The 27270-nt window shown below is 43.9% G+C and overlaps 61 non-coding genes across 61 annotated transcripts; 42 read left to right on the top strand and 19 right to left on the bottom strand.

Moving 5' to 3' along the window:
• Positions 1-386: 386 nt before the first annotated feature.
• Positions 387-458, bottom strand: trnad-guc (transfer RNA aspartic acid (anticodon GUC)). The gene has a single exon. It is a non-coding gene; the product is annotated as a tRNA-Asp (tRNA).
• A 176-nt stretch (positions 459-634) lies between these two features.
• Positions 635-707, top strand: trnar-acg (transfer RNA arginine (anticodon ACG)). The gene has a single exon. It is a non-coding gene; the product is annotated as a tRNA-Arg (tRNA).
• A 277-nt stretch (positions 708-984) lies between these two features.
• On the top strand, positions 985-1057 carry trnak-cuu (transfer RNA lysine (anticodon CUU)). The gene has a single exon. It is a non-coding gene; the product is annotated as a tRNA-Lys (tRNA).
• A 554-nt stretch (positions 1058-1611) lies between these two features.
• On the bottom strand, positions 1612-1683 carry trnad-guc (transfer RNA aspartic acid (anticodon GUC)). The gene has a single exon. It is a non-coding gene; the product is annotated as a tRNA-Asp (tRNA).
• Positions 1684-1859: 176 nt separating this feature from the next.
• On the top strand, positions 1860-1932 carry trnar-acg (transfer RNA arginine (anticodon ACG)). The gene has a single exon. It is a non-coding gene; the product is annotated as a tRNA-Arg (tRNA).
• A 904-nt stretch (positions 1933-2836) lies between these two features.
• On the bottom strand, positions 2837-2908 carry trnad-guc (transfer RNA aspartic acid (anticodon GUC)). Its single transcript has one exon. It is a non-coding gene; the product is annotated as a tRNA-Asp (tRNA).
• A 176-nt stretch (positions 2909-3084) lies between these two features.
• Positions 3085-3157, top strand: trnar-acg (transfer RNA arginine (anticodon ACG)). Its single transcript has one exon. It is a non-coding gene; the product is annotated as a tRNA-Arg (tRNA).
• A 277-nt stretch (positions 3158-3434) lies between these two features.
• trnak-cuu (transfer RNA lysine (anticodon CUU)) lies at positions 3435-3507 on the top strand. The gene has a single exon. It is a non-coding gene; the product is annotated as a tRNA-Lys (tRNA).
• Positions 3508-4309: 802 nt separating this feature from the next.
• On the top strand, positions 4310-4382 carry trnar-acg (transfer RNA arginine (anticodon ACG)). The gene has a single exon. It is a non-coding gene; the product is annotated as a tRNA-Arg (tRNA).
• A 277-nt stretch (positions 4383-4659) lies between these two features.
• trnak-cuu (transfer RNA lysine (anticodon CUU)) lies at positions 4660-4732 on the top strand. The gene has a single exon. It is a non-coding gene; the product is annotated as a tRNA-Lys (tRNA).
• A 554-nt stretch (positions 4733-5286) lies between these two features.
• Positions 5287-5358, bottom strand: trnad-guc (transfer RNA aspartic acid (anticodon GUC)). The gene has a single exon. It is a non-coding gene; the product is annotated as a tRNA-Asp (tRNA).
• A 176-nt stretch (positions 5359-5534) lies between these two features.
• Positions 5535-5607, top strand: trnar-acg (transfer RNA arginine (anticodon ACG)). The gene has a single exon. It is a non-coding gene; the product is annotated as a tRNA-Arg (tRNA).
• Positions 5608-5884: 277 nt separating this feature from the next.
• Positions 5885-5957, top strand: trnak-cuu (transfer RNA lysine (anticodon CUU)). Its single transcript has one exon. It is a non-coding gene; the product is annotated as a tRNA-Lys (tRNA).
• Positions 5958-6511: 554 nt separating this feature from the next.
• On the bottom strand, positions 6512-6583 carry trnad-guc (transfer RNA aspartic acid (anticodon GUC)). The gene has a single exon. It is a non-coding gene; the product is annotated as a tRNA-Asp (tRNA).
• A 176-nt stretch (positions 6584-6759) lies between these two features.
• Positions 6760-6832, top strand: trnar-acg (transfer RNA arginine (anticodon ACG)). Its single transcript has one exon. It is a non-coding gene; the product is annotated as a tRNA-Arg (tRNA).
• Positions 6833-7109: 277 nt separating this feature from the next.
• trnak-cuu (transfer RNA lysine (anticodon CUU)) lies at positions 7110-7182 on the top strand. Its single transcript has one exon. It is a non-coding gene; the product is annotated as a tRNA-Lys (tRNA).
• Positions 7183-7736: 554 nt separating this feature from the next.
• On the bottom strand, positions 7737-7808 carry trnad-guc (transfer RNA aspartic acid (anticodon GUC)). The gene has a single exon. It is a non-coding gene; the product is annotated as a tRNA-Asp (tRNA).
• Positions 7809-7984: 176 nt separating this feature from the next.
• Positions 7985-8057, top strand: trnar-acg (transfer RNA arginine (anticodon ACG)). The gene has a single exon. It is a non-coding gene; the product is annotated as a tRNA-Arg (tRNA).
• Positions 8058-8334: 277 nt separating this feature from the next.
• On the top strand, positions 8335-8407 carry trnak-cuu (transfer RNA lysine (anticodon CUU)). The gene has a single exon. It is a non-coding gene; the product is annotated as a tRNA-Lys (tRNA).
• Positions 8408-8961: 554 nt separating this feature from the next.
• trnad-guc (transfer RNA aspartic acid (anticodon GUC)) lies at positions 8962-9033 on the bottom strand. The gene has a single exon. It is a non-coding gene; the product is annotated as a tRNA-Asp (tRNA).
• A 176-nt stretch (positions 9034-9209) lies between these two features.
• trnah-aug (transfer RNA histidin (anticodon AUG)) lies at positions 9210-9282 on the top strand. Its single transcript has one exon. It is a non-coding gene; the product is annotated as a tRNA-His (tRNA).
• Positions 9283-9559: 277 nt separating this feature from the next.
• Positions 9560-9632, top strand: trnak-cuu (transfer RNA lysine (anticodon CUU)). Its single transcript has one exon. It is a non-coding gene; the product is annotated as a tRNA-Lys (tRNA).
• Positions 9633-10186: 554 nt separating this feature from the next.
• On the bottom strand, positions 10187-10258 carry trnad-guc (transfer RNA aspartic acid (anticodon GUC)). The gene has a single exon. It is a non-coding gene; the product is annotated as a tRNA-Asp (tRNA).
• A 176-nt stretch (positions 10259-10434) lies between these two features.
• Positions 10435-10507, top strand: trnar-acg (transfer RNA arginine (anticodon ACG)). The gene has a single exon. It is a non-coding gene; the product is annotated as a tRNA-Arg (tRNA).
• Positions 10508-10784: 277 nt separating this feature from the next.
• trnak-cuu (transfer RNA lysine (anticodon CUU)) lies at positions 10785-10857 on the top strand. The gene has a single exon. It is a non-coding gene; the product is annotated as a tRNA-Lys (tRNA).
• An 802-nt stretch (positions 10858-11659) lies between these two features.
• Positions 11660-11732, top strand: trnar-acg (transfer RNA arginine (anticodon ACG)). The gene has a single exon. It is a non-coding gene; the product is annotated as a tRNA-Arg (tRNA).
• Positions 11733-12009: 277 nt separating this feature from the next.
• On the top strand, positions 12010-12082 carry trnak-cuu (transfer RNA lysine (anticodon CUU)). The gene has a single exon. It is a non-coding gene; the product is annotated as a tRNA-Lys (tRNA).
• Positions 12083-12636: 554 nt separating this feature from the next.
• Positions 12637-12708, bottom strand: trnad-guc (transfer RNA aspartic acid (anticodon GUC)). Its single transcript has one exon. It is a non-coding gene; the product is annotated as a tRNA-Asp (tRNA).
• A 176-nt stretch (positions 12709-12884) lies between these two features.
• Positions 12885-12957, top strand: trnar-acg (transfer RNA arginine (anticodon ACG)). Its single transcript has one exon. It is a non-coding gene; the product is annotated as a tRNA-Arg (tRNA).
• A 277-nt stretch (positions 12958-13234) lies between these two features.
• Positions 13235-13307, top strand: trnak-cuu (transfer RNA lysine (anticodon CUU)). The gene has a single exon. It is a non-coding gene; the product is annotated as a tRNA-Lys (tRNA).
• Positions 13308-13861: 554 nt separating this feature from the next.
• On the bottom strand, positions 13862-13933 carry trnad-guc (transfer RNA aspartic acid (anticodon GUC)). The gene has a single exon. It is a non-coding gene; the product is annotated as a tRNA-Asp (tRNA).
• Positions 13934-14109: 176 nt separating this feature from the next.
• On the top strand, positions 14110-14182 carry trnar-acg (transfer RNA arginine (anticodon ACG)). The gene has a single exon. It is a non-coding gene; the product is annotated as a tRNA-Arg (tRNA).
• Positions 14183-14459: 277 nt separating this feature from the next.
• Positions 14460-14532, top strand: trnak-cuu (transfer RNA lysine (anticodon CUU)). Its single transcript has one exon. It is a non-coding gene; the product is annotated as a tRNA-Lys (tRNA).
• Positions 14533-15086: 554 nt separating this feature from the next.
• trnad-guc (transfer RNA aspartic acid (anticodon GUC)) lies at positions 15087-15158 on the bottom strand. The gene has a single exon. It is a non-coding gene; the product is annotated as a tRNA-Asp (tRNA).
• A 176-nt stretch (positions 15159-15334) lies between these two features.
• trnar-acg (transfer RNA arginine (anticodon ACG)) lies at positions 15335-15407 on the top strand. Its single transcript has one exon. It is a non-coding gene; the product is annotated as a tRNA-Arg (tRNA).
• A 904-nt stretch (positions 15408-16311) lies between these two features.
• On the bottom strand, positions 16312-16383 carry trnad-guc (transfer RNA aspartic acid (anticodon GUC)). The gene has a single exon. It is a non-coding gene; the product is annotated as a tRNA-Asp (tRNA).
• Positions 16384-16559: 176 nt separating this feature from the next.
• trnar-acg (transfer RNA arginine (anticodon ACG)) lies at positions 16560-16632 on the top strand. The gene has a single exon. It is a non-coding gene; the product is annotated as a tRNA-Arg (tRNA).
• Positions 16633-16909: 277 nt separating this feature from the next.
• Positions 16910-16982, top strand: trnak-cuu (transfer RNA lysine (anticodon CUU)). Its single transcript has one exon. It is a non-coding gene; the product is annotated as a tRNA-Lys (tRNA).
• Positions 16983-17536: 554 nt separating this feature from the next.
• On the bottom strand, positions 17537-17608 carry trnad-guc (transfer RNA aspartic acid (anticodon GUC)). The gene has a single exon. It is a non-coding gene; the product is annotated as a tRNA-Asp (tRNA).
• Positions 17609-17784: 176 nt separating this feature from the next.
• trnar-acg (transfer RNA arginine (anticodon ACG)) lies at positions 17785-17857 on the top strand. Its single transcript has one exon. It is a non-coding gene; the product is annotated as a tRNA-Arg (tRNA).
• Positions 17858-18134: 277 nt separating this feature from the next.
• Positions 18135-18207, top strand: trnak-cuu (transfer RNA lysine (anticodon CUU)). The gene has a single exon. It is a non-coding gene; the product is annotated as a tRNA-Lys (tRNA).
• Positions 18208-18761: 554 nt separating this feature from the next.
• Positions 18762-18833, bottom strand: trnad-guc (transfer RNA aspartic acid (anticodon GUC)). The gene has a single exon. It is a non-coding gene; the product is annotated as a tRNA-Asp (tRNA).
• A 176-nt stretch (positions 18834-19009) lies between these two features.
• Positions 19010-19082, top strand: trnar-acg (transfer RNA arginine (anticodon ACG)). The gene has a single exon. It is a non-coding gene; the product is annotated as a tRNA-Arg (tRNA).
• Positions 19083-19359: 277 nt separating this feature from the next.
• On the top strand, positions 19360-19432 carry trnak-cuu (transfer RNA lysine (anticodon CUU)). The gene has a single exon. It is a non-coding gene; the product is annotated as a tRNA-Lys (tRNA).
• Positions 19433-19986: 554 nt separating this feature from the next.
• trnad-guc (transfer RNA aspartic acid (anticodon GUC)) lies at positions 19987-20058 on the bottom strand. The gene has a single exon. It is a non-coding gene; the product is annotated as a tRNA-Asp (tRNA).
• A 176-nt stretch (positions 20059-20234) lies between these two features.
• trnar-acg (transfer RNA arginine (anticodon ACG)) lies at positions 20235-20307 on the top strand. The gene has a single exon. It is a non-coding gene; the product is annotated as a tRNA-Arg (tRNA).
• Positions 20308-20584: 277 nt separating this feature from the next.
• trnak-cuu (transfer RNA lysine (anticodon CUU)) lies at positions 20585-20657 on the top strand. The gene has a single exon. It is a non-coding gene; the product is annotated as a tRNA-Lys (tRNA).
• A 554-nt stretch (positions 20658-21211) lies between these two features.
• trnad-guc (transfer RNA aspartic acid (anticodon GUC)) lies at positions 21212-21283 on the bottom strand. The gene has a single exon. It is a non-coding gene; the product is annotated as a tRNA-Asp (tRNA).
• Positions 21284-21459: 176 nt separating this feature from the next.
• On the top strand, positions 21460-21532 carry trnar-acg (transfer RNA arginine (anticodon ACG)). Its single transcript has one exon. It is a non-coding gene; the product is annotated as a tRNA-Arg (tRNA).
• A 277-nt stretch (positions 21533-21809) lies between these two features.
• Positions 21810-21882, top strand: trnak-cuu (transfer RNA lysine (anticodon CUU)). The gene has a single exon. It is a non-coding gene; the product is annotated as a tRNA-Lys (tRNA).
• A 554-nt stretch (positions 21883-22436) lies between these two features.
• On the bottom strand, positions 22437-22508 carry trnad-guc (transfer RNA aspartic acid (anticodon GUC)). Its single transcript has one exon. It is a non-coding gene; the product is annotated as a tRNA-Asp (tRNA).
• Positions 22509-22684: 176 nt separating this feature from the next.
• trnar-acg (transfer RNA arginine (anticodon ACG)) lies at positions 22685-22757 on the top strand. The gene has a single exon. It is a non-coding gene; the product is annotated as a tRNA-Arg (tRNA).
• A 277-nt stretch (positions 22758-23034) lies between these two features.
• On the top strand, positions 23035-23107 carry trnak-cuu (transfer RNA lysine (anticodon CUU)). Its single transcript has one exon. It is a non-coding gene; the product is annotated as a tRNA-Lys (tRNA).
• Positions 23108-23661: 554 nt separating this feature from the next.
• On the bottom strand, positions 23662-23733 carry trnad-guc (transfer RNA aspartic acid (anticodon GUC)). The gene has a single exon. It is a non-coding gene; the product is annotated as a tRNA-Asp (tRNA).
• Positions 23734-23909: 176 nt separating this feature from the next.
• On the top strand, positions 23910-23982 carry trnah-aug (transfer RNA histidin (anticodon AUG)). The gene has a single exon. It is a non-coding gene; the product is annotated as a tRNA-His (tRNA).
• Positions 23983-24259: 277 nt separating this feature from the next.
• trnak-cuu (transfer RNA lysine (anticodon CUU)) lies at positions 24260-24332 on the top strand. Its single transcript has one exon. It is a non-coding gene; the product is annotated as a tRNA-Lys (tRNA).
• A 554-nt stretch (positions 24333-24886) lies between these two features.
• Positions 24887-24958, bottom strand: trnad-guc (transfer RNA aspartic acid (anticodon GUC)). The gene has a single exon. It is a non-coding gene; the product is annotated as a tRNA-Asp (tRNA).
• A 176-nt stretch (positions 24959-25134) lies between these two features.
• trnar-acg (transfer RNA arginine (anticodon ACG)) lies at positions 25135-25207 on the top strand. The gene has a single exon. It is a non-coding gene; the product is annotated as a tRNA-Arg (tRNA).
• A 277-nt stretch (positions 25208-25484) lies between these two features.
• On the top strand, positions 25485-25557 carry trnak-cuu (transfer RNA lysine (anticodon CUU)). The gene has a single exon. It is a non-coding gene; the product is annotated as a tRNA-Lys (tRNA).
• An 801-nt stretch (positions 25558-26358) lies between these two features.
• Positions 26359-26431, top strand: trnar-acg (transfer RNA arginine (anticodon ACG)). The gene has a single exon. It is a non-coding gene; the product is annotated as a tRNA-Arg (tRNA).
• Positions 26432-26708: 277 nt separating this feature from the next.
• Positions 26709-26781, top strand: trnak-cuu (transfer RNA lysine (anticodon CUU)). The gene has a single exon. It is a non-coding gene; the product is annotated as a tRNA-Lys (tRNA).
• The last annotated feature ends 489 nt before the right edge of the window (positions 26782-27270 follow it).

Raw genomic sequence — 27270 nt, forward strand, 5'->3', positions numbered from 1 at the left:
TGTTTAAAACTGACTATCTAAAAATTGGCATGATTAGTTGCAAAGGTATAAAGACTAAAGGTTGCACCAAGATTTGAACTCAGATCATAAGATCCAGAGTGCTAACCATTACACCATGGAACCATTAGTTTAACAGGTAGGTTAGGAAGTAGCAAGTTCATTTGATAGCAAAAGGATGTGTCTCCTGTCAAGGTTCATGAACCTTGTGGACCATAATCTCTTTGTTGAACTTCTTTGTATTGAGATGAGGATCTCAAAACAGGCTGGCAGAGTAGATACCACGACTTATGATGGTGGCCTGCACTAGTCGTTTATTAACTTGGGATAGTTCTCAATCTCCAAGAAGAGATGGCAGTTGTGAAGATTTGTAAAAACATGATAGAACCCTCCCCGTCGGGGAATCGAACCCCGGTCTTCCGCGTGACAGGCGGAGATACTGTCCACTATACTAACGAGGATTGGACTCTATTGTAAAGCACAGAAGTGCATCACAAAATCCGTCCTGGAATTATTTTCAGATGTGCCAAACCTAGCCTACCCAAGGACTTTCAGTGTAGAGGAAAAAGCAGTTTGCTGCTGCAATTAACTGCTTTGGGAGAAAGAAGACATGGACCAATAGAAAAACATTCTGGCAGGGCTAGTGGCGCAATGGATAACGCGTCTGACTACGGATCAGAAGATTCTAGGTTCAACTCCTGGCTAGCTCGTACTCTCCATATTTTATTTGTCACAATGGTTTTTACCAACTTGCTGCTCTATTGCCCAGCTAGCTCAAAAGAACATTTGTTAATTCCCTACTATGCACCTTTTTGGCCTTTAATAGCAAGCAACATTAAGAGGGCAAAATGTATACGTCCTGGAGTTTTTATAGTGGCTTTGAAATAGCCTGGCTAGCTCATACGGTAGCGCACCAGATTCTCATTATCATGGTCTGTTCGAGCCCCATGTTGGCTGCTGTTTGAAACCTCCCTGGACCACCTTCCTGCCCGGCTAGCTCAGTCGGTAGAGCATGAGACTCTTAATCTCAGGGTCGTGGGTTCGAGCCCCACGTTGGGCGTAATTTTAACCCCACTGGACCCTTCAATTGTGCAAATGCCGTACGGGGGACTTTTTAGTGGATTACTTTGTCTTTGCGATTGGGACCTTAAACTTAGGTGTCTCTGGATCCATGATCAAGAGGGTGGGTCCCCCTGTCAAAATGTCTATTCCTTCAATAGTTTTGATCTGCTTAAAACTGACTATCTAAAAATTGGCATGATTAGTTGCAAAGGTATAAAGACTAAAGGTTTCACCAAGATTTGAACTCAGATCATAAGATCCAGAGTGCTAACCATTACACCATGGAACCATTAGTTTAACAGGTAGGTTAGGAAGTAGCAAGTTCATTTGATAGCAAAAGGATGTGTCTCCTGTCAAGGTTCATGAACCTTGTGGACCATAATCTCTTTGTTGAACTTCTTTGTATTGAGATGAGGATCTGAAAACAGGCTGGCAGAGTAGATACCACGACTTAGGATGGTGGCCCGCACTAGTCGTTTATTCACTTGGGATAGTTCTCAATCTCCAAGAAGAGATGGCAGTTGTGAAGATTTGTAAAAACATGATAGAACCCTCCCCGTCGGGGAATCGAACCCCGGTCTTCCGCGTGACAGGCGGAGATACTGTCCACTATACTAACGAGGATTGGACTCTATTGTAAAGCACAGAAGTGCATCACAAAATCTGTCCTGGAATTATTTTCAGATGTGCTAAACCTAGCCTACCCAAGGACTTTCAGTGTAGAGGAAAAAGCAGTTTGCTGCTGCAATTAACTGCTTTGGGAGAAAGAAGACATGGACCAATAGAAAAACATTCTGGCAGGGCTAGTGGCGCAATGGATAACGCGTCTGACTACGGATCAGAAGATTCTAGGTTCAACTCTTGGCTAGCTCGTACTCTCCATATTTTATTTGTCACAATGGTTTTTACCAACTTGCTGCTCTATTGCCCAGCTAGCTCAAAAGAACATTTGTTAATTCCCTACTATGCACCTTTTTGGCCTTTAATAGCAAGCAACATTAAGAGGGCAAAATGTATACGTCCTGGAGTTTTTGTAGTGGCTTTGAAATAGCCTGGCTAGCTCATACGGTAGCGCACCAGATTCTTATTATCAGGTTCTGTTCGAGCCCCATGTTGGCTGCTGTTTGAAACCTCCCTGGGCTACCTTCCTGCCCGGCTAGCTCAGTCGGTAGAGCATGAGACTCTTAATCTGAGGGTCGTGGGTTCGAGCCCCACGTTGGGCGTAATTTTAACCCCACTGGACCCTTCAATTGTGCACATGCCGTACGGGGGACTTTTTAGTGGATTACTTTGTCTTTGCGATTGGGACCTTAAACTTAGGTGTCTCTGTATCCATGATCAAGAGGTTGGGTCCCCCTTTCAAAATGTCTATTCCTTCAATAGTTTTGATCTGTTTAAAACTGACTATCTAAAAATTGGCATGATTAGTTGCAAAGGTATAAAGACTAAAGGTTGCACCAAGATTTGAACTCAGATCATAAGATCCAGAGTGCTAACCATTACACCATGGAACCATTAGTTTAACAGGTAGGTTAGGAAGTAGCAAGTTCATTTGATAGCAAAAGGATGTGTCTCCTGTCAAGGTTCATGAACCTTGTGGACCATAATCTCTTTGTTGAACTTCTTTGTATTGAGATGAGGATCTCAAAACAGGCTGGCAGAGTAGATACCACGACTTATGATGGTGGCCTGCACTAGTCGTTTATTAACTTGGGATAGTTCTCAATCTCCAAGAAGAGATGGCAGTTGTGAAGATTTGTAAAAACATGATAGAACCCTCCCCGTCGGGGAATCGAACCCCGGTCTTCCGCGTGACAGGCGGAGATACTGTCCACTATACTAACGAGGATTGGACTCTATTGTAAAGCACAGAAGTGCATCACAAAATCCGTCCTGGAATTATTTTCAGATGTGCCAAACCTAGCCTACCCAAGGACTTTCAGTGTAGAGGAAAAAGCAGTTTGCTGCTGCAATTAACTGCTTTGGGAGAAAGAAGACATGGACCAATAGAAAAACATTCTGGCAGGGCTAGTGGCGCAATGGATAACGCGTCTGACTACGGATCAGAAGATTCTAGGTTCAACTCCTGGCTAGCTCGTACTCTCCATATTTTATTTGTCACAATGGTTTTTACCAACTTGCTGCTCTATTGCCCAGCTAGCTCAAAAGAACATTTGTTAATTCCCTACTATGCACCTTTTTGGCCTTTAATAGCAAGCAACATTAAGAGGGCAAAATGTATACGTCCTGGAGTTTTTGTAGTGGCTTTGAAATAGCCTGGCTAGCTCATACGGTAGCGCACCAGATTCTCATTATCATGGTCTGTTCGAGCCCCATGTTGGCTGCTGTTTGAAACCTCCCTGTACCACCTTCCTGCCCGGCTAGCTCAGTCGGTAGAGCATGAGACTCTTAATCTCAGGGTCGTGGGTTCGAGCCCCACGTTGGGCGTAATTTTAACCCCACTGGACCCTTCAATTGTGCAAATGCCGTACGGGGGACTTTTTAGTGGATTACTTTGTCTTTGCGATTGGGAGCTTAAACTTAGGTGTCTCTGGATCCATGATCAAGAGGTTGGGTCCCCCTGTCAAAATGTCTATTCCTTCAATAGTTTTGATCTGCTTAAAACTGACTATCTAAAAATTGGCATGATTAGTTGCAAAGGTATAAAGACTAAAGGTTGCACCAAGATTTGAACTCAGATCATAAGATCCAGAGTGCTAACCATTACACCATGGAACCATTAGTTTAACAGGTAGGTTAGGAAGTAGCAAGTTCATTTGATAGCAAAAGGATGTGTCTCCTGTCAAGGTTCATGAACCTTGTGGACCATAATCTCTTTGTTGAACTTCTTTGTATTGAGATGAGGATCTCAAAACAGGCTGGCAGAGTAGATACCACGACTTATGATGGTGGCCCGCACTAGTCGTTTATTCACTTGGGATAGTTCTCAATCTCCAAGAAGAGATGGCAGTTGTGAAGATTTGTAAAAACATGATAGAACCCTCCCCGTCGGGGAATCGAACCCCGATCTTCCGCGTGACAGGCGGAGATACTGTCCACTATACTAACGAGGATTGGACTCTATTGTAAAGCACAGAAGTGCATCACAAAATCCGTCCTGGAATTATTTTCAGATGTGCCAAACCTAGCCTACCCAAGGACTTTCAGTGTAGAGGAAAAAGCAGTTTGCTGCTGCAATTAACTGCTTTGGGAGAAAGAAGACATGGACCAATAGAAAAACATTCTGGCAGGGCTAGTGGCGCAATGGATAACGCGTCTGACTACGGATCAGAAGATTCTAGGTTCAACTCCTGGCTAGCTCGTACTCTCCATATTTTATTTGTCACAATGGTTTTTACCAACTTGCTGCTCTATTGCCCAGCTAGCTCAAAAGAACATTTGTTAATTCCCTACTATGCACCTTTTTGGCCTTTAATAGCAAGCAACATTAAGAGGGCAAAATGTATACGTCCTGGAGTTTTTGTAGTGGCTTTGAAATAGCCTGGCTAGCTCATACGGTAGCGCACCAGATTCTCATTATCATGGTCTGTTCGAGCCCCATGTTGGCTGCTGTTTGAAACCTCCCTGTACCACCTTCCTGCCCGGCTAGCTCAGTCGGTAGAGCATGAGACTCTTAATCTCAGGGTCGTGGGTTCGAGCCCCACGTTGGGCGTAATTTTAACCCCACTGGACCCTTCAATTGTGCAAATGCCGTACGGGGGACTTTTTAGTGGATTACTTTGTCTTTGCGATTGGGAGCTTAAACTTAGGTGTCTCTGGATCCATGATCAAGAGGTTGGGTCCCCCTGTCAAAATGTCTATTCCTTCAATAGTTTTGATCTGCTTAAAACTGACTATCTAAAAATTGGCATGATTAGTTGCAAAGGTATAAAGACTAAAGGTTGCACCAAGATTTGAACTCAGATCATAAGATCCAGAGTGCTAACCATTACACCATGGAACCATTAGTTTAACAGGTAGGTTAGGAAGTAGCAAGTTCATTTGATAGCAAAAGGATGTGTCTCCTGTCAAGGTTCATGAACCTTGTGGACCATAATCTCTTTGTTGAACTTCTTTGTATTGAGATGAGGATCTCAAAACAGGCTGGCAGAGTAGATACCACGACTTATGATGGTGGCCTGCACTAGTCGTTTATTAACTTGGGATAGTTCTCAATCTCCAAGAAGAGATGGCAGTTGTGAAGATTTGTAAAAACATGATAGAACCCTCCCCGTCGGGGAATCGAACCCCGGTCTTCCGCGTGACAGGCGGAGATACTGTCCACTATACTAACGAGGATTGGACTCTATTGTAAAGCACAGAAGTGCATCACAAAATCCGTCCTGGAATTATTTTCAGATGTGCCAAACCTAGCCTACCCAAGGACTTTCAGTGTAGAGGAAAAAGCAGTTTGCTGCTGCAATTAACTGCTTTGGGAGAAAGAAGACATGGACCAATAGAAAAACATTCTGGCAGGGCTAGTGGCGCAATGGATAACGCGTCTGACTACGGATCAGAAGATTCTAGGTTCAACTCCTGGCTAGCTCGTACTCTCCATATTTTATTTGTCACAATGGTTTTTACCAACTTGCTGCTCTATTGCCCAGCTAGCTCAAAAGAACATTTGTTAATTCCCTACTATGCACCTTTTTGGCCTTTAATAGCAAGCAACATTAAGAGGGCAAAATGTATACGTCCTGGAGTTTTTGTAGTGGCTTTGAAATAGCCTGGCTAGCTCATACGGTAGCGCACCAGATTCTCATTATCATGGTCTGTTCGAGCCCCATGTTGGCTGCTGTTTGAAACCTCCCTGTACCACCTTCCTGCCCGGCTAGCTCAGTCGGTAGAGCATGAGACTCTTAATCTCAGGGTCGTGGGTTCGAGCCCCACGTTGGGCGTAATTTTAACCCCACTGGACCCTTCAATTGTGCAAATGCCGTACGGGGGACTTTTTAGTGGATTACTTTGTCTTTGCGATTGGGAGCTTAAACTTAGGTGTCTCTGGATCCATGATCAAGAGGTTGGGTCCCCCTGTCAAAATGTCTATTCCTTCAATAGTTTTGATCTGCTTAAAACTGACTATCTAAAAATTGGCATGATTAGTTGCAAAGGTATAAAGACTAAAGGTTGCACCAAGATTTGAACTCAGATCATAAGATCCAGAGTGCTAACCATTACACCATGGAACCATTAGTTTAACAGGTAGGTTAGGAAGTAGCAAGTTCATTTGATAGCAAAAGGATGTGTCTCCTGTCAAGGTTCATGAACCTTGTGGACCATAATCTCTTTGTTGAACTTCTTTGTATTGAGATGAGGATCTCAAAACAGGCTGGCAGAGTAGATACCACGACTTATGATGGTGGCCCGCACTAGTCGTTTATTCACTTGGGATAGTTCTCAATCTCCAAGAAGAGATGGCAGTTGTGAAGATTTGTAAAAACATGATAGAACCCTCCCCGTCGGGGAATCGAACCCCGGTCTTCCGCGTGACAGGCGGAGATACTGTCCACTATACTAACGAGGATTGGACTCTATTGTAAAGCACAGAAGTGCATCACAAAATCCGTCCTGGAATTATTTTCAGATGTGCCAAACCTAGCCTACCCAAGGACTTTCAGTGTAGAGGAAAAAGCAGTTTGCTGCTGCAATTAACTGCTTTGGGAGAAAGAAGACATGGACCAATAGAAAAACATTCTGGCAGGGCTAGTGGCGCAATGGATAACGCGTCTGACTACGGATCAGAAGATTCTAGGTTCAACTCCTGGCTAGCTCGTACTCTCCATATTTTATTTGTCACAATGGTTTTTACCAACTTGCTGCTCTATTGCCCAGCTAGCTCAAAAGAACATTTGTTAATTCCCTACTATGCACCTTTTTGGCCTTTAATAGCAAGCAACATTAAGAGGGCAAAATGTATACGTCCTGGAGTTTTTGTAGTGGCTTTGAAATAGCCTGGCTAGCTCATACGGTAGCGCACCAGATTCTTATTATCAGGTTCTGTTCGAGCCCCATGTTGGCTGCTGTTTGAAACCTCCCTGGGCTACCTTCCTGCCCGGCTAGCTCAGTCGGTAGAGCATGAGACTCTTAATCTCAGGGTCGTGGGTTCGAGCCCCACGTTGGGCGTAATTTTAACCCCACTGGACCCTTCAATTGTGCACATGCCGTACGGGGGACTTTTTAGTGGATTACTTTGTCTTTGCGATTGGGACCTTAAACTTAGGTGTCTCTGTATCCATGATCAAGAGGTTGGGTCCCCCTTTCAAAATGTCTATTCCTTCAATAGTTTTGATCTGTTTAAAACTGACTATCTAAAAATTGGCATGATTAGTTGCAAAGGTATAAAGACTAAAGGTTGCACCAAGATTTGAACTCAGATCATAAGATCCAGAGTGCTAACCATTACACCATGGAACCATTAGTTTAACAGGTAGGTTAGGAAGTAGCAAGTTCATTTGATAGCAAAAGGATGTGTCTCCTGTCAAGGTTCATGAACCTTGTGGACCATAATCTCTTTGTTGAACTTCTTTGTATTGAGATGAGGATCTCAAAACAGGCTGGCAGAGTAGATACCACGACTTATGATGGTGGCCTGCACTAGTCGTTTATTAACTTGGGATAGTTCTCAATCTCCAAGAAGAGATGGCAGTTGTGAAGATTTGTAAAAACATGATAGAACCCTCCCCGTCGGGGAATCGAACCCCGGTCTTCCGCGTGACAGGCGGAGATACTGTCCACTATACTAACGAGGATTGGACTCTATTGTAAAGCACAGAAGTGCATCACAAAATCCGTCCTGGAATTATTTTCAGATGTGCCAAACCTAGCCTACCCAAGGACTTTCAGTGTAGAGGAAAAAGCAGTTTGCTGCTGCAATTAACTGCTTTGGGAGAAAGAAGACATGGACCAATAGAAAAACATTCTGGCAGGGCTAGTGGCGCAATGGATAACGCGTCTGACTACGGATCAGAAGATTCTAGGTTCAACTCCTGGCTAGCTCGTACTCTCCATATTTTATTTGTCACAATGGTTTTTACCAACTTGCTGCTCTATTGCCCAGCTAGCTCAAAAGAACATTTGTTAATTCCCTACTATGCACCTTTTTGGCCTTTAATAGCAAGCAACATTAAGAGGGCAAAATGTATACGTCCTGGAGTTTTTGTAGTGGCTTTGAAATAGCCTGGCTAGCTCATACGGTAGCGCACCAGATTCTCATTATCATGGTCTGTTCGAGCCCCATGTTGGCTGCTGTTTGAAACCTCCCTGTACCACCTTCCTGCCCGGCTAGCTCAGTCGGTAGAGCATGAGACTCTTAATCTCAGGGTCGTGGGTTCGAGCCCCACGTTGGGCGTAATTTTAACCCCACTGGACCCTTCAATTGTGCAAATGCCGTACGGGGGACTTTTTAGTGGATTACTTTGTCTTTGCGATTGGGAGCTTAAACTTAGGTGTCTCTGGATCCATGATCAAGAGGTTGGGTCCCCCTGTCAAAATGTCTATTCCTTCAATAGTTTTGATCTGCTTAAAACTGACTATCTAAAAATTGGCATGATTAGTTGCAAAGGTATAAAGACTAAAGGTTGCACCAAGATTTGAACTCAGATCATAAGATCCAGAGTGCTAACCATTACACCATGGAACCATTAGTTTAACAGGTAGGTTAGGAAGTAGCAAGTTCATTTGATAGCAAAAGGATGTGTCTCCTGTCAAGGTTCATGAACCTTGTGGACCATAATCTCTTTGTTGAACTTCTTTGTATTGAGATGAGGATCTCAAAACAGGCTGGCAGAGTAGATACCACGACTTATGATGGTGGCCCGCACTAGTCGTTTATTAACTTGGGATAGTTCTCAATCTCCAAGAAGAGATGGCAGTTGTGAAGATTTGTAAAAACATGATAGAACCCTCCCCGTCGGGGAATCGAACCCCGGTCTTCCGCGTGACAGGCGGAGATACTGTCCACTATACTAACGAGGATTGGACTCTATTGTAAAGCACAGAAGTGCATCACAAAATCTGTCCTGGAATTATTTTCAGATGTGCCAAACCTACCCTACCCAAGGACTTTGAGTGTAGAGGAAAAAGCAGTTTGCTGCTGCAATTAACTGCTTTGGGAGAAAGAAGACATGGACCAATAGAAAAACATTCTGGCAGGGCTAGTGGCGCAATGGATAACGCGTCTGACTATGGATCAGAAGATTCTAGGTTCAACTCCTGGCTAGCTCGTACTCTCCATATTTTATTTGTCACAATGGTTTTTACCAACTTGCTGCTCTATTGCCCAGCTAGCTCAAAAGAACATTTGTTAATTCCCTACTATGCACCTTTTTGGCCTTTAATAGCAAGCAACATTAAGAGGGCAAAATGTATACGTCCTGGAGTTTTTGTAGTGGCTTTGAAATAGCCTGGCTAGCTCATACGGTAGCGCACCAGATTCTTATTATCAGGTTCTGTTCGAGCCCCATGTTGGCTGCTGTTTGAAACCTCCCTGGACTACCTTCCTGCCCGGCTAGCTCAGTCGGTAGAGCATGAGACTCTTAATCTCAGGGTCGTGGGTTCGAGCCCCACGTTGGGCGTAATTTTAACCCCACTGGACCCTTCAATTGTGCACATGCCGTACGGGGGACTTTTTAGTGGATTACTTTGTCTTTGCGATTGGGACCTTAAACTTAGGTGTCTCTGTATCCATGATCAAGAGGTTGGGTCCCCCTTTCAAAATGTCTATTCTTTCAATAGTTTTGATCTGTTTAAAACTGACTATCTAAAAATTGGCATGATTAGTTGCAAAGGTATAAAGACTAAAGGTTGCACCAAGATTTGAACTCAGATCATAAGATCCAGAGTGCTAACCATTACACCATGGAACCATTAGTTTAACAGGTAGGTTAGGAAGTAGCAAGTTCATTTGATAGCAAAAGGATGTGTCTCCTGTCAAGGTTCATGAACCTTGTGGACCATAATCTCTTTGTTGAACTTCTTTGTATTGAGATGAGGATCTCAAAACAGGCTGGCAGAGTAGATACCACGACTTATGATGGTGGCCCGCACTAGTCGTTTATTCACTTGGGATAGTTCTCAATCTCCAAGAAGAGATGGCAGTTGTGAAGATTTGTAAAAACATGATAGAACCCTCCCCGTCGGGGAATCGAACCCCGGTCTTCCGCGTGACAGGCGGAGATACTGTCCACTATACTAACGAGGATTGGACTCTATTGTAAAGCACAGAAGTGCATCACAAAATCCGTCCTGGAATTATTTTCAGATGTGCCAAACCTAGCCTACCCAAGGACTTTCAGTGTAGAGGAAAAAGCAGTTTGCTGCTGCAATTAACTGCTTTGGGAGAAAGAAGACATGGACCAATAGAAAAACATTCTGGCAGGGCTAGTGGCGCAATGGATAACGCGTCTGACTACGGATCAGAAGATTCTAGGTTCAACTCCTGGCTAGCTCGTACTCTCCATATTTTATTTGTCACAATGGTTTTTACCAACTTGCTGCTCTATTGCCCAGCTAGCTCAAAAGAACATTTGTTAATTCCCTACTATGCACCTTTTTGGCCTTTAATAGCAAGCAACATTAAGAGGGCAAAATGTATACGTCCTGGAGTTTTTGTAGTGGCTTTGAAATAGCCTGGCTAGCTCATACGGTAGCGCACCAGATTCTCATTATCATGGTCTGTTCGAGCCCCATGTTGGCTGCTGTTTGAAACCTCCCTGGACCACCTTCCTGCCCGGCTAGCTCAGTCGGTAGAGCATGAGACTCTTAATCTCAGGGTCGTGGGTTCGAGCCCCACGTTGGGCGTAATTTTAACCCCACTGGACCCTTCAATTGTGCAAATGCCGTACGGGGGACTTTTTAGTGGATTACTTTGTCTTTGCGATTGGGACCTTAAACTTAGGTGTCTCTGGATCCATGATCAAGAGGTTGGGTCCCCCTGTCAAAATGTCTATTCCTTCAATAGTTTTGATCTGCTTAAAACTGACTATCTAAAAATTGGCATGATTAGTTGCAAAGGTATAAAGACTAAAGGTTGCACCAAGATTTGAACTCAGATCATAAGATCCAGAGTGCTAACCATTACACCATGGAACCATTAGTTTAACAGGTAGGTTAGGAAGTAGCAAGTTCATTTGATAGCAAAAGGATGTGTCTCCTGTCAAGGTTCATGAACCTTGTGGACCATAATCTCTTTGTTGAACTTCTTTGTATTGAGATGAGGATCTCAAAACAGGCTGGCAGAGTAGATACCACGACTTATGATGGTGGCCCGCACTAGTCGTTTATTAACTTGGGATAGTTCTCAATCTCCAAGAAGAGATGGCAGTTGTGAAGATTTGTAAAAACATGATAGAACCCTCCCCGTCGGGGAATTGAACCCCGGTCTTCCGCGTGACAGGCGGAGATACTGTCCACTATACTAACGAGGATTGGACTCTATTGTAAAGCACAGAAGTGCATCACAAAATCCGTCCTGGAATTATTTTCAGATGTGCCAAACCTAGCCTACCCAAGGACTTTCAGTGTAGAGGAAAAAGCAGTTTGCTGCTGCAATTAACTGCTTTGGGAGAAAGAAGACATGGACCAATAGAAAAACATTCTGGCAGGGCTAGTGGCGCAATGGATAACGCGTCTGACTACGGATCAGAAGATTCTAGGTTCAACTCCTGGCTAGCTCGTACTCTCCATATTTTATTTGTCACAATGGTTTTTACCAACTTGCTGCTCTATTGCCCAGCTAGCTCAAAAGAACATTTGTTAATTCCCTACTATGCACCTTTTTGGCCTTTAATAGCAAGCAACATTAAGAGGGCAAAATGTATACGTCCTGGAGTTTTTGTAGTGGCTTTGAAATAGCCTGGCTAGCTCATACGGTAGCGCACCAGATTCTTATTATCAGGTTCTGTTCGAGCCCCATGTTGGCTGATGTTTGAAACCTCCCTGGACTACCTTCCTGCCCGGCTAGCTCAGTCGGTAGAGCATGAGACTCTTAATCTCAGGGTCGTGGGTTCGAGCCCCACGTTGGGCGTAATTTTAACCCCACTGGACCCTTCAATTGTGCACATGCCCTACGGGGGACTTTTTAGTGGATTACTTTGTCTTTGCGATTGGGAGCTTAAACTTAGGTGTCTCTGTATCCATGATCAAGAGCTTGGGTCCCCCTTTCAAAATGTCTATTCCTTCAATAGTTTTGATCTGTTTAAAACTGACTATCTAAAAATTGGCATGATTAGTTGCAAAGGTATAAAGACTAAAGGTTGCACCAAGATTTGAACTCAGATCATAAGATCCAGAGTGCTAACCATTACACCATGGAACCATTAGTTTAACAGGTAGGTTAGGAAGTAGCAAGTTCATTTGATAGCAAAAGGATGTGTCTCCTGTCAAGGTTCATGAACCTTGTGGACCATAATCTCTTTGTTGAACTTCTTTGTATTGAGATGAGGATCTCAAAACAGGCTGGCAGAGTAGATACCACGACTTATGATGGTGGCCCGCACTAGTCGTTTATTCACTTGGGATAGTTCTCAATCTCCAAGAAGAGATGGCAGTTGTGAAGATTTGTAAAAACATGATAGAACCCTCCCCGTCGGGGAATCGAACCCCGGTCTTCCGCGTGACAGGCGGAGATACTGTCCACTATACTAACGAGGATTGGACTCTATTGTAAAGCACAGAAGTGCATCACAAAATCCGTCCTGGAATTATTTTCAGATGTGCCAAACCTAGCCTACCCAAGGACTTTCAGTGTAGAGGAAAAAGCAGTTTGCTGCTGCAATTAACTGCTTTGGGAGAAAGAAGACATGGACCAATAGAAAAACATTCTGGCAGGGCTAGTGGCGCAATGGATAACGCGTCTGACTACGGATCAGAAGATTCTAGGTTCAACTCCTGGCTAGCTCGTACTCTCCATATTTTATTTGTCACAATGGTTTTTACCAACTTGCTGCTCTATTGCCCAGCTAGCTCAAAAGAACATTTGTTAATTCCCTACTATGCACCTTTTTGGCCTTTAATAGCAAGCAACATTAAGAGGGCAAAATGTATACGTCCTGGAGTTTTTGTAGTGGCTTTGAAATAGCCTGGCTAGCTCATACGGTAGCGCACCAGATTCTCATTATCATGGTCTGTTCGAGCCCCATGTTGGCTGCTGTTTGAAACCTCCCTGGACCACCTTCCTGCCCGGCTAGCTCAGTCGGTAGAGCATGAGACTCTTAATCTCAGGGTCGTGGGTTCGAGCCCCACGTTGGGCGTAATTTTAACCCCACTGGACCCTTCAATTGTGCAAATGCCATACGGGGGACTTTTTAGTGGATTACTTTGTCTTTGCGATTGGGAGCTTAAACTTAGGTGTCTCTGGATCCATGATCAAGAGGTTGGGTCCCCCTGTCAAAATGTCTATTCCTTCAATAGTTTTGATCTGCTTAAAACTGACTATCTAAAAATTGGCATGATTAGTTGCAAAGGTATAAAGACTAAAGGTTGCACCAAGATTTGAACTCAGATCATAAGATCCAGAGTGCTAACCATTACACCATGGAACCATTAGTTTAACAGGTAGGTTAGGAAGTAGCAAGTTCATTTGATAGCAAAAGGATGTGTCTCCTGTCAAGGTTCATGAACCTTGTGGACCATAAGCTCTTTGTTGAACTTCTTTGTATTGAGATGAGGATCTAAAAACAGGCTGGCAGAGTAGATACCACGACTTATGATGGTGGCCCGCACTAGTCGTTTATTCACTTGGGATAGTTCTCAATCTCCAAGAAGAGATGGCAGTTGTGAAGATTTGTAAAAACATGATAGAACCCTCCCCGTCGGGGAATCGAACCCCGGTCTTCCGCGTGACAGGCGGAGATACTGTCCACTATACTAACGAGGATTGGACTCTATTGTAAAGCACAGAAGTGCATCACAAAATTCGTCCTGGAATTATTTTCAGATGTGCCAAACCTAGCCTACCCAAGGACTTTCAGTGTAGAGGAAAAAGCAGTTTGCTGCTGCAATTAACTGCTTTGGGAGAAAGAAGACATGGACCAATAGAAAAACATTCTGGCAGGGCTAGTGGCGCAATGGATAACGCGTCTGACTACGGATCAGAAGATTCTAGGTTCAACTCCTGGCTAGCTCGTACTCTCCATATTTTATTTGTCACAATGGTTTTTACCAACTTGCTGCTCTATTGCCCAGCTAGCTCAAAATAACATTTGTTAATTCCCTACTATGCACCTTTTTGGCCTTTAATAGCAAGCAACATTAAGAGGGCAAAATGTATACGTCCTGGAGTTTTTGTAGTGGCTTTGAAATAGCCTGGCTAGCTCATACGGTAGCGCACCAGATTCTTATTATCAGGTTCTGTTCGAGCCCCATGTTGGCTGATGTTTGAAACCTCCCTGGACTACCTTCCTGCCCGGCTAGCTCAGTCGGTAGAGCATGAGACTCTTAATCTCAGGGTCGTGGGTTCGAGCCCCACGTTGGGCGTAATTTTAACCCCACTGGACCCTTCAATTGTGCACATGCCGTACGGGGGACTTTTTAGTGGATTACTTTGTCTTTGCGATTGGGACCTTAAACTTAGGTGTCTCTGTATCCATGATCAAGAGGTTGGGTCCCCCTTTCAAAATGTCTATTCCTTCAATAGTTTTGATCTGTTTAAAACTGACTATCTAAAAATTGGCATGATTAGTTGCAAAGGTATAAAGACTAAAGGTTGCACCAAGATTTGAACTCAGATCATAAGATCCAGAGTGCTAACCATTACACCATGGAACCATTAGTTTAACAGGTAGGTTAGGAAGTAGCTAGTTCATTTGATAGCAAAAGGATGTGTCTCCTGTCAAGGTTCATGAACCTTGTGGACCATAATCTCTTTGTTGAACTTCTTTGTATTGAGATGAGGATCTCAAAACAGGCTGGCAGAGTAGATACCACGACTTATGATGGTGGCCCGCACTAGTCGTTTATTAACTTGGGATAGTTCTCAATCTCCAAGAAGAGATGGCAGTTGTGAAGATTTGTAAAAGCATGATAGAACCCTCCCCGTCGGGGAATCGAACCCCGGTCTTCCGCGTGACAGGCGGAGATACTGTCCACTGTACTAACGAGGATTGGACTCTATTGTAAAGCACAGAAGTGCATCACAAAATCCGTCCTGGAATTATTTTCAGATGTGCCAAACCTAGCCTACCCAAGGACTTTCAGTGTAGAGGAAAAAGCAGTTTGCTGCTGCAATTAACTGCTTTGGGAGAAAGAAGACATGGACCAATAGAAAAACATTCTGGCAGGGCTAGTGGCGCAATGGATAACGCATCTGACTACGGATCAGAAGATTCTAGGTTCAACTCCTGGCTAGCTCGTACTCTCCATATTTTATTTGTCACAATGGTTTTTACCAACTTGCTGCTCTATTGCCCAGCTAGCTCAAAAGAACATTTGTTAATTCCCTACTATGCACCTTTTTGGCCTTTAATAGCAAGCAACATTAAGAGGGCAAAATGTATACGTCCTGGAGTTTTTGTAGTGGCTTTGAAATAGCCTGGCTAGCTCATACGGTAGCGCACCAGATTCTTATTATCAGGTTCTGTTCGAGCCCCATGTTGGCTGCTGTTTGAAACCTCCCTGGACTACCTTCCTGCCCGGCTAGCTCAGTCGGTAGAGCATGAGACTCTTAATCTCAGGGTCGTGGGATCGAGCCCCACGTTGGGCGTAATTTTAACCCCACTGGACCCTTCAATTGTGCACATGCCGTACGGGGGACTTTTTAGTGGATTACTTTGTCTTTGCGATTGGGACCTTAAACTTAGGTGTCTCTGTATCCATGATCAAGAGGTTGGGTCCCCCTTTCAAAATGTCTATTCCTTCAATAGTTTTGATCTGTTTAAAACTGACTATCTAAAAATTGGCATGATTAGTTGCAAAGGTATAAAGACTAAAGGTTGCACCAAGATTTGAACTCAGATCATAAGATCCAGAGTGCTAACCATTACACCATGTAACCATTAGTTTAACAGGTAGGTTAGGAAGTAGCAAGTTCATTTGATAGCAAAAGGATGTGTCTCCTGTCAAGGTTCATGAACCTTGTGGACCATAATCTCTTTGTTGAACTTCTTTGTATTGAGATGAGGATCTCAAAACAGGCTGGCAGAGTAGATACCACGACTTATGATGGTGGCCTGCACTAGTCGTTTATTAACTTGGGATAGTTCTCAATCTCCAAGAAGAGATGGCAGTTGTGAAGATTTGTAAAAACATGATAGAACCCTCCCCGTCGGGGAATCGAACCCCGGTCTTCCGCGTGACAGGCGGAGATACTGTCCACTATACTAACGAGGATTGGACTCTATTGTAAAGCACAGAAGTGCATCACAAAATCCGTCCTGGAATTATTTTCAGATGTGCCAAACCTAGCCTACCCAAGGACTTTCAGTGTAGAGGAAAAAGCAGTTTGCTGCTGCAATTAACTGCTTTGGGAGAAAGAAGACATGGACCAATAGAAAAACATTCTGGCAGGGCTAGTGGCGCAATGGATAACGCGTCTGACTACGGATCAGAAGATTCTAGGTTCAACTCCTGGCTAGCTCGTACTCTCCATATTTTATTTGTCACAATGGTTTTTACCAACTTGCTGCTCTATTGCCCAGCTAGCTCAAAAGAACATTTGTTAATTCCCTACTATGCACCTTTTTGGCCTTTAATAGCAAGCAACATTAAGAGGGCAAAATGTATACGTCCTGGAGTTTTTATAGTGGCTTTGAAATAGCCTGGCTAGCTCATACGGTAGCGCACCAGATTCTCATTATCATGGTCTGTTCGAGCCCCATGTTGGCTGCTGTTTGAAACCTCCCTGGACCACCTTCCTGCCCGGCTAGCTCAGTCGGTAGAGCATGAGACTCTTAATCTCAGGGTCGTGGGTTCGAGCCCCACGTTGGGCGTAATTTTAACCCCACTGGACCCTTCAATTGTGCAAATGCCGTACGGGGGACTTTTTAGTGGATTACTTTGTCTTTGCGATTGGGACCTTAAACTTAGGTGTCTCTGGATCCATGATCAAGAGGTTGGGTCCCCCTGTCAAAATGTCTATTCCTTCAATAGTTTTGATCTGTTTAAAACTGACTATCTAAAAATTGGCATGATTAGTTGCAAAGGTATAAAGACTAAAGGTTGCACCAAGATTTGAACTCAGATCATAAGATCCAGAGTGCTAACCATTACACCATGGAACCATTAGTTTAACAGGTAGGTTAGGAAGTAGCAAGTTCATTTGATAGCAAAAGGATGTGTCTCCTGTCAAGGTTCATGAACCTTGTGGACCATAATCTCTTTGTTGAACTTCTTTGTATTGAGATGAGGATCTCAAAACAGGCTGGCAGAGTAGATACCACGACTTAGGATGGTGGCCCGCACTAGTCGTTTATTAACTTGGGATAGTTCTCAATCTCCAAGAAGAGATGGCAGTTGTGAAGATTTGTAAAAACATGATAGAACCCTCCCCGTCGGGGAATCGAACCCCGGTCTTCCGCGTGACAGGCGGAGATACTGTCCACTATACTAACGAGGATTGGACTCTATTGTAAAGCACAGAAGTGCATCACAAAATCTGTCCTGGAATTATTTTCAGATGTGCCAAACCTACCCTACCCAAGGACTTTCAGTGTAGAGGAAAAAGCAGTTTGCTGCTGCAATTAACTGCTTTGGGAGAAAGAAGACATGGACCAATAGAAAAACATTCTGGCAGGGCTAGTGGCGCAATGGATAACGCGTCTGACTACGGATCAGAAGATTCTAGGTTCAACTCCTGGCTAGCTCGTACTCTCCATATTTTATTTGTCACAATGGTTTTTACCAACTTGCTGCTCTATTGCCCAGCTAGCTCAAAAGAACATTTGTTAATTCCCTACTATGCACCTTTTTGGCCTTTAATAGCAAGCAACATTAAGAGGGCAAAATGTATACGTCCTGGAGTTTTTGTAGTGGCTTTGAAATAGCCTGGCTAGCTCATACGGTAGCGCACCAGATTCTCATTATCATGGTCTGTTCGAGCCCCATGTTGGCTGCTGTTTGAAACCTCCCTGGACCACCTTCCTGCCCGGCTAGCTCAGTCGGTAGAGCATGAGACTCTTAATCTCAGGGTCGTGGGTTCGAGCCCCACGTTGGGCGTAATTTTAACCCCACTGGACCCTTCAATTGTGCAAATGCCGTACGGGGGACTTTTTAGTGGATTACTTTGTCTTTGCGATTGGGACCTTAAACTTAGGTGTCTCTGGATCCATGATCAAGAGGGTGGGTCCCCCTGTCAAAATGTCTATTCCTTCAATAGTTTTGATCTGCTTAAAACTGACTATCTAAAAATTGGCATGATTAGTTGCAAAGGTATAAAGACTAAAGGTTTCACCAAGATTTGAACTCAGATCATAAGATCCAGAGTGCTAACCATTACACCATGGAACCATTAGTTTAACAGGTAGGTTAGGAAGTAGCAAGTTCATTTGATAGCAAAAGGATGTGTCTCCTGTCAAGGTTCATGAACCTTGTGGACCATAATCTCTTTGTTGAACTTCTTTGTATTGAGATGAGGATCTGAAAACAGGCTGGCAGAGTAGATACCACGACTTAGGATGGTGGCCCGCACTAGTCGTTTATTCACTTGGGATAGTTCTCAATCTCCAAGAAGAGATGGCAGTTGTGAAGATTTGTAAAAACATGATAGAACCCTCCCCGTCGGGGAATCGAACCCCGGTCTTCCGCGTGACAGGCGGAGATACTGTCCACTATACTAACGAGGATTGGACTCTATTGTAAAGCACAGAAGTGCATCACAAAATCTGTCCTGGAATTATTTTCAGATGTGCCAAACCTAGCCTACCCAAGGACTTTCAGTGTAGAGGAAAAAGCAGTTTGCTGCTGCAATTAACTGCTTTGGGAGAAAGAAGACATGGACCAATAGAAAAACATTCTGGCAGGGCTAGTGGCGCAATGGATAACGCGTCTGACTACGGATCAGAAGATTCTAGGTTCAACTCCTGGCTAGCTCGTACTCTCCATATTTTATTTGTCACAATGGTTTTTACCAACTTGCTGCTCTATTGCCCAGCTAGCTCAAAAGAACATTTGTTAATTCCCTACTATGCACCTTTTTGGCCTTTAATAGCAAGCAACATTAAGAGGGCAAAATGTATACGTCCTGGAGTTTTTGTAGTGGCTTTGAAATAGCCTGGCTAGCTCATACGGTAGCGCACCAGATTCTTATTATCAGGTTCTGTTCGAGCCCCATGTTGGCTGCTGTTTGAAACCTCCCTGGGCTACCTTCCTGCCCGGCTAGCTCAGTCGGTAGAGCATGAGACTCTTAATCTCAGGGTCGTGGGTTCGAGCCCCACGTTGGGCGTAATTTTAACCCCACTGGACCCTTCAATTGTGCACATGCCGTACGGGGGACTTTTTAGTGGATTACTTTGTCTTTGCGATTGGGACCTTAAACTTAGGTGTCTCTGTATCCATGATCAAGAGGTTGGGTCCCCCTTTCAAAATGTCTATTCCTTCAATAGTTTTGATCTGTTTAAAACTGACTATCTAAAAATTGGCATGATTAGTTGCAAAGGTATAAAGACTAAAGGTTGCACCAAGATTTGAACTCAGATCATAAGATCCAGAGTGCTAACCATTACACCATGGAACCATTAGTTTAACAGGTAGGTTAGGAAGTAGCAAGTTCATTTGATAGCAAAAGGATGTGTCTCCTGTCAAGGTTCATGAACCTTGTGGACCATAATCTCTTTGTTGAACTTCTTTGTATTGAGATGAGGATCTCAAAACAGGCTGGCAGAGTAGATACCACGACTTATGATGGTGGCCTGCACTAGTCGTTTATTAACTTGGGATAGTTCTCAATCTCCAAGAAGAGATGGCAGTTGTGAAGATTTGTAAAAACATGATAGAACCCTCCCCGTCGGGGAATCGAACCCCGGTCTTCCGCGTGACAGGCGGAGATACTGTCCACTATACTAACGAGGATTGGACTCTATTGTAAAGCACAGAAGTGTATCACAAAATCCGTCCTGGAATTATTTTCAGATGTGCCAAACCTAGCCTACCCAAGGACTTTCAGTGTAGAGGAAAAAGCAGTTTGCTGCTGCAATTAACTGCTTTGGGAGAAAGAAGACATGGACCAATAGAAAAACATTCTGGCAGGGCTAGTGGCGCAATGGATAACGCGTCTGACTACGGATCAGAAGATTCTAGGTTCAACTCCTGGCTAGCTCGTACTCTCCATATTTTATTTGTCACAATGGTTTTTACCAACTTGCTGCTCTATTGCCCAGCTAGCTCAAAAGAACATTTGTTAATTCCCTACTATGCACCTTTTTGGCCTTTAATAGCAAGCAACATTAAGAGGGCAAAATGTATACGTCCTGGAGTTTTTGTAGTGGCTTTGAAATAGCCTGGCTAGCTCATACGGTAGCGCACCAGATTCTCATTATCATGGTCTGTTCGAGCCCCATGTTGGCTGCTGTTTGAAACCTCCCTGTACCACCTTCCTGCCCGGCTAGCTCAGTCGGTAGAGCATGAGACTCTTAATCTCAGGGTCGTGGGTTCGAGCCCCACGTTGGGCGTAATTTTAACCCCACTGGACCCTTCAATTGTGCAAATGCCGTACGGGGGACTTTTTAGTGGATTACTTTGTCTTTGCGATTGGGAGCTTAAACTTAGGTGTCTCTGGATCCATGATCAAGAGGTTGGGTCCCCCTGTCAAAATGTCTATTCCTTCAATAGTTTTGATCTGCTTAAAACTGACTATCTAAAAATTGGCATGATTAGTTGCAAAGGTATAAAGACTAAAGGTTGCACCAAGATTTGAACTCAGATCATAAGATCCAGAGTGCTAACCATTACACCATGGAACCATTAGTTTAACAGGTAGGTTAGGAAGTAGCAAGTTCATTTGATAGCAAAAGGATGTGTCTCCTGTCAAGGTTCATGAACCTTGTGGACCATAATCTCTTTGTTGAACTTCTTTGTATTGAGATGAGGATCTCAAAACAGGCTGGCAGAGTAGATACCACGACTTATGATGGTGGCCCGCACTAGTCGTTTATTCACTTGGGATAGTTCTCAATCTCCAAGAAGAGATGGCAGTTGTGAAGATTTGTAAAAACATGATAGAACCCTCCCCGTCGGGGAATCGAACCCCGGTCTTCCGCGTGACAGGCGGAGATACTGTCCACTATACTAACGAGGATTGGACTCTATTGTAAAGCACAGAAGTGCATCACAAAATCCGTCCTGGAATTATTTTCAGATGTGCCAAACCTAGCCTACCCAAGGACTTTCAGTGTAGAGGAAAAAGCAGTTTGCTGCTGCAATTAACTGCTTTGGGAGAAAGAAGACATGGACCAATAGAAAAACATTCTGGCAGGGCTAGTGGCGCAATGGATAACGCGTCTGACTACGGATCAGAAGATTCTAGGTTCAACTCCTGGCTAGCTCGTACTCTCCATATTTTATTTGTCACAATGGTTTTTACCAACTTGCTGCTCTATTGCCCAGCTAGCTCAAAAGAACATTTGTTAATTCCCTACTATGCACCTTTTTGGCCTTTAATAGCAAGCAACATTAAGAGGGCAAAATGTATACGTCCTGGAGTTTTTGTAGTGGCTTTGAAATAGCCTGGCTAGCTCATACGGTAGCGCACCAGATTCTTATTATCAGGTTCTGTTCGAGCCCCATGTTGGCTGCTGTTTGAAACCTCCCTGGGCTACCTTCCTGCCCGGCTAGCTCAGTCGGTAGAGCATGAGACTCTTAATCTCAGGGTCGTGGGTTCGAGCCCCACGTTGGGCGTAATTTTAACCCCACTGGACCCTTCAATTGTGCACATGCCGTACGGGGGACTTTTTAGTGGATTACTTTGTCTTTGCGATTGGGACCTTAAACTTAGGTGTCTCTGTATCCATGATCAAGAGGTTGGGTCCCCCTTTCAAAATGTCTATTCCTTCAATAGTTTTGATCTGTTTAAAACTGACTATCTAAAAATTGGCATGATTAGTTGCAAAGGTATAAAGACTAAAGGTTGCACCAAGATTTGAACTCAGATCATAAGATCCAGAGTGCTAACCATTACACCATGGAACCATTAGTTTAACAGGTAGGTTAGGAAGTAGCAAGTTCATTTGATAGCAAAAGGATGTGTCTCCTGTCAAGGTTCATGAACCTTGTGGACCATAATCTCTTTGTTGAACTTCTTTGTATTGAGATGAGGATCTCAAAACAGGCTGGCAGAGTAGATACCACGACTTATGATGGTGGCCTGCACTAGTCGTTTATTAACTTGGGATAGTTCTCAATCTCCAAGAAGAGATGGCAGTTGTGAAGATTTGTAAAAACATGATAGAACCCTCCCCGTCGGGGAATCGAACCCCGGTCTTCCGCGTGACAGGCGGAGATACTGTCCACTATACTAACGAGGATTGGACTCTATTGTAAAGCACAGAAGTGCATCACAAAATCCGTCCTGGAATTATTTTCAGATGTGCCAAACCTAGCCTACCCAAGGACTTTCAGTGTAGAGGAAAAAGCAGTTTGCTGCTGCAATTAACTGCTTTGGGAGAAAGAAGACATGGACCAATAGAAAAACATTCTGGCAGGGCTAGTGGCGCAATGGATAACGCGTCTGACTACGGATCAGAAGATTCTAGGTTCAACTCCTGGCTAGCTCGTACTCTCCATATTTTATTTGTCACAATGGTTTTTACCAACTTGCTGCTCTATTGCCCAGCTAGCTCAAAAGAACATTTGTTAATTCCCTACTATGCACCTTTTTGGCCTTTAATAGCAAGCAACATTAAGAGGGCAAAATGTATACGTCCTGGAGTTTTTGTAGTGGCTTTGAAATAGCCTGGCTAGCTCATACGGTAGCGCACCAGATTCTCATTATCATGGTCTGTTCGAGCCCCATGTTGGCTGCTGTTTGAAACCTCCCTGTACCACCTTCCTGCCCGGCTAGCTCAGTCGGTAGAGCATGAGACTCTTAATCTCAGGGTCGTGGGTTCGAGCCCCACGTTGGGCGTAATTTTAACCCCACTGGACCCTTCAATTGTGCAAATGCCGTACGGGGGACTTTTTAGTGGATTACTTTGTCTTTGCGATTGGGAGCTTAAACTTAGGTGTCTCTGGATCCATGATCAAGAGGTTGGGTCCCCCTGTCAAAATGTCTATTCCTTCAATAGTTTTGATCTGCTTAAAACTGACTATCTAAAAATTGGCATGATTAGTTGCAAAGGTATAAAGACTAAAGGTTGCACCAAGATTTGAACTCAGATCATAAGATCCAGAGTGCTAACCATTACACCATGGAACCATTAGTTTAACAGGTAGGTTAGGAAGTAGCAAGTTCATTTGATAGCAAAAGGATGTGTCTCCTGTCAAGGTTCATGAACCTTGTGGACCATAATCTCTTTGTTGAACTTCTTTGTATTGAGATGAGGATCTCAAAACAGGCTGGCAGAGTAGATACCACGACTTATGATGGTGGCCCGCACTAGTCGTTTATTAACTTGGGATAGTTCTCAATCTCCAAGAAGAGATGGCAGTTGTGAAGATTTGTAAAAACATGATAGAACCCTCCCCGTCGGGGAATCGAACCCCGGTCTTCCGCGTGACAGGCGGAGATACTGTCCACTATACTAACGAGGATTGGACTCTATTGTAAAGCACAGAAGTGCATCACAAAATCTGTCCTGGAATTATTTTCAGATGTGCCAAACCTACCCTACCCAAGGACTTTGAGTGTAGAGGAAAAAGCAGTTTGCTGCTGCAATTAACTGCTTTGGGAGAAAGAAGACATGGACCAATAGAAAAACATTCTGGCAGGGCTAGTGGCGCAATGGATAACGCGTCTGACTATGGATCAGAAGATTCTAGGTTCAACTCCTGGCTAGCTCGTACTCTCCATATTTTATTTGTCACAATGGTTTTTACCAACTTGCTGCTCTATTGCCCAGCTAGCTCAAAAGAACATTTGTTAATTCCCTACTATGCACCTTTTTGGCCTTTAATAGCAAGCAACATTAAGAGGGCAAAATGTATACGTCCTGGAGTTTTTGTAGTGGCTTTGAAATAGCCTGGCTAGCTCATACGGTAGCGCACCAGATTCTTATTATCAGGTTCTGTTCGAGCCCCATGTTGGCTGCTGTTTGAAACCTCCCTGGACTACCTTCCTGCCCGGCTAGCTCAGTCGGTAGAGCATGAGACTCTTAATCTCAGGGTCGTGGGTTCGAGCCCCACGTTGGGCGTAATTTTAACCCCACTGGACCCTTCAATTGTGCACATGCCGTACGGGGGACTTTTTAGTGGATTACTTTGTCTTTGCGATTGGGACCTTAAACTTAGGTGTCTCTGTATCCATGATCAAGAGGTTGGGTCCCCCTTTCAAAATGTCTATTCTTTCAATAGTTTTGATCTGTTTAAAACTGACTATCTAAAAATTGGCATGATTAGTTGCAAAGGTATAAAGACTAAAGGTTGCACCAAGATTTGAACTCAGATCATAAGATCCAGAGTGCTAACCATTACACCATGGAACCATTAGTTTAACAGGTAGGTTAGGAAGTAGCAAGTTCATTTGATAGCAAAAGGATGTGTCTCCTGTCAAGGTTCATGAACCTTGTGGACCATAATCTCTTTGTTGAACTTCTTTGTATTGAGATGAGGATCTCAAAACAGGCTGGCAGAGTAGATACCACGACTTATGATGGTGGCCCGCACTAGTCGTTTATTCACTTGGGATAGTTCTCAATCTCCAAGAAGAGATGGCAGTTGTGAAGATTTGTAAAAACATGATAGAACCCTCCCCGTCGGGGAATCGAACCCCGGTCTTCCGCGTGACAGGCGGAGATACTGTCCACTATACTAACGAGGATTGGACTCTATTGTAAAGCACAGAAGTGCATCACAAAATCCGTCCTGGAATTATTTTCAGATGTGCCAAACCTAGCCTACCCAAGGACTTTCAGTGTAGAGGAAAAAGCAGTTTGCTGCTGCAATTAACTGCTTTGGGAGAAAGAAGACATGGACCAATAGAAAAACATTCTGGCAGGGCTAGTGGCGCAATGGATAACGCGTCTGACTACGGATCAGAAGATTCTAGGTTCAACTCCTGGCTAGCTCGTACTCTCCATATTTTATTTGTCACAATGGTTTTTACCAACTTGCTGCTCTATTGCCCAGCTAGCTCAAAAGAACATTTGTTAATTCCCTACTATGCACCTTTTTGGCCTTTAATAGCAAGCAACATTAAGAGGGCAAAATGTATACGTCCTGGAGTTTTTGTAGTGGCTTTGAAATAGCCTGGCTAGCTCATACGGTAGCGCACCAGATTCTCATTATCATGGTCTGTTCGAGCCCCATGTTGGCTGCTGTTTGAAACCTCCCTGGACCATCTTCCTGCCCGGCTAGCTCAGTCGGTAGAGCATGAGACTCTTAATCTCAGGGTCGTGGGTTCGAGCCCCACGTTGGGCGTAATTTTAACCCCACTGGACCCTTCAATTGTGCAAATGCCGTACGGGGGACTTTTTAGTGGATTACTTTGTCTTTGCGATTGGGACCTTAAACTTAGGTGTCTCTGGATCCATGATCAAGAGGTTGGGTCCCCCTGTCAAAATGTCTATTCCTTCAATAGTTTTGATCTGCTTAAAACTGACTATCTAAAAATTGGCATGATTAGTTGCAAAGGTATAAAGACTAAAGGTTGCACCAAGATTTGAACTCAGATCATAAGATCCAGAGTGCTAACCATTACACCATGGAACCATTAGTTTAACAGGTAGGTTAGGAAGTAGCAAGTTCATTTGATAGCAAAGGATGTGTCTCCTGTCAAGGTTCATGAACCTTGTGGACCATAATCTCTTTGTTGAACTTCTTTGTATTGAGATGAGGATCTCAAAACAGGCTGGCAGAGTAGATACCACGACTTATGATGGTGGCCCGCACTAGTCGTTTATTAACTTGGGATAGTTCTCAATCTCCAAGAAGAGATGGCAGTTGTGAAGATTTGTAAAAACATGATAGAACCCTCCCCGTCGGGGAATTGAACCCCGGTCTTCCGCGTGACAGGCGGAGATACTGTCCACTATACTAACGAGGATTGGACTCTATTGTAAAGCACAGAAGTGCATCACAAAATCCGTCCTGGAATTATTTTCAGATGTGCCAAACCTAGCCTACCCAAGGACTTTCAGTGTAGAGGAAAAAGCAGTTTGCTGCTGCAATTAACTGCTTTGGGAGAAAGAAGACATGGACCAATAGAAAAACATTCTGGCAGGGCTAGTGGCGCAATGGATAACGCGTCTGACTACGGATCAGAAGATTCTAGGTTCAACTCCTGGCTAGCTCGTACTCTCCATATTTTATTTGTCACAATGGTTTTTACCAACTTGCTGCTCTATTGCCCAGCTAGCTCAAAATAACATTTGTTAATTCCCTACTATGCACCTTTTTGGCCTTTAATAGCAAGCAACATTAAGAGGGCAAAATGTATACGTCCTGGAGTTTTTGTAGTGGCTTTGAAATAGCCTGGCTAGCTCATACGGTAGCGCACCAGATTCTTATTATCAGGTTCTGTTCGAGCCCCATGTTGGCTGATGTTTGAAACCTCCCTGGACTACCTTCCTGCCCGGCTAGCTCAGTCGGTAGAGCATGAGACTCTTAATCTCAGGGTCGTGGGTTCGAGCCCCACGTTGGGCGTAATTTTAACCCCACTGGACCCTTCAATTGTGCACATGCCCTACGGGGGACTTTTTAGTGGATTACTTTGTCTTTGCGATTGGGAGCTTAAACTTAGGTGTCTCTGTATCCATGATCAAGAGCTTGGGTCCCCCTTTCAAAATGTCTATTCCTTCAATAGTTTTGATCTGTTTAAAACTGACTATCTAAAAATTGGCATGATTAGTTGCAAAGGTATAAAGACTAAAGGTTGCACCAAGATTTGAACTCAGATCATAAGATCCAGAGTGCTAACCATTACACCATGGAACCATTAGTTTAACAGGTAGGTTAGGAAGTAGCAAGTTCATTTGATAGCAAAAGGATGTGTCTCCTGTCAAGGTTCATGAACCTTGTGGACCATAATCTCTTTGTTGAACTTCTTTGTATTGAGATGAGGATCTCAAAACAGGCTGGCAGAGTAGATACCACGACTTATGATGGTGGCCCGCACTAGTCGTTTATTCACTT

This window comes from Callionymus lyra, chromosome 4 (genome assembly GCF_982586985.1).
Source record: "Callionymus lyra chromosome 4, fCalLyr1.hap1.1, whole genome shotgun sequence".
NCBI lineage: Eukaryota > Metazoa > Chordata > Actinopteri > Syngnathiformes > Callionymidae > Callionymus > Callionymus lyra.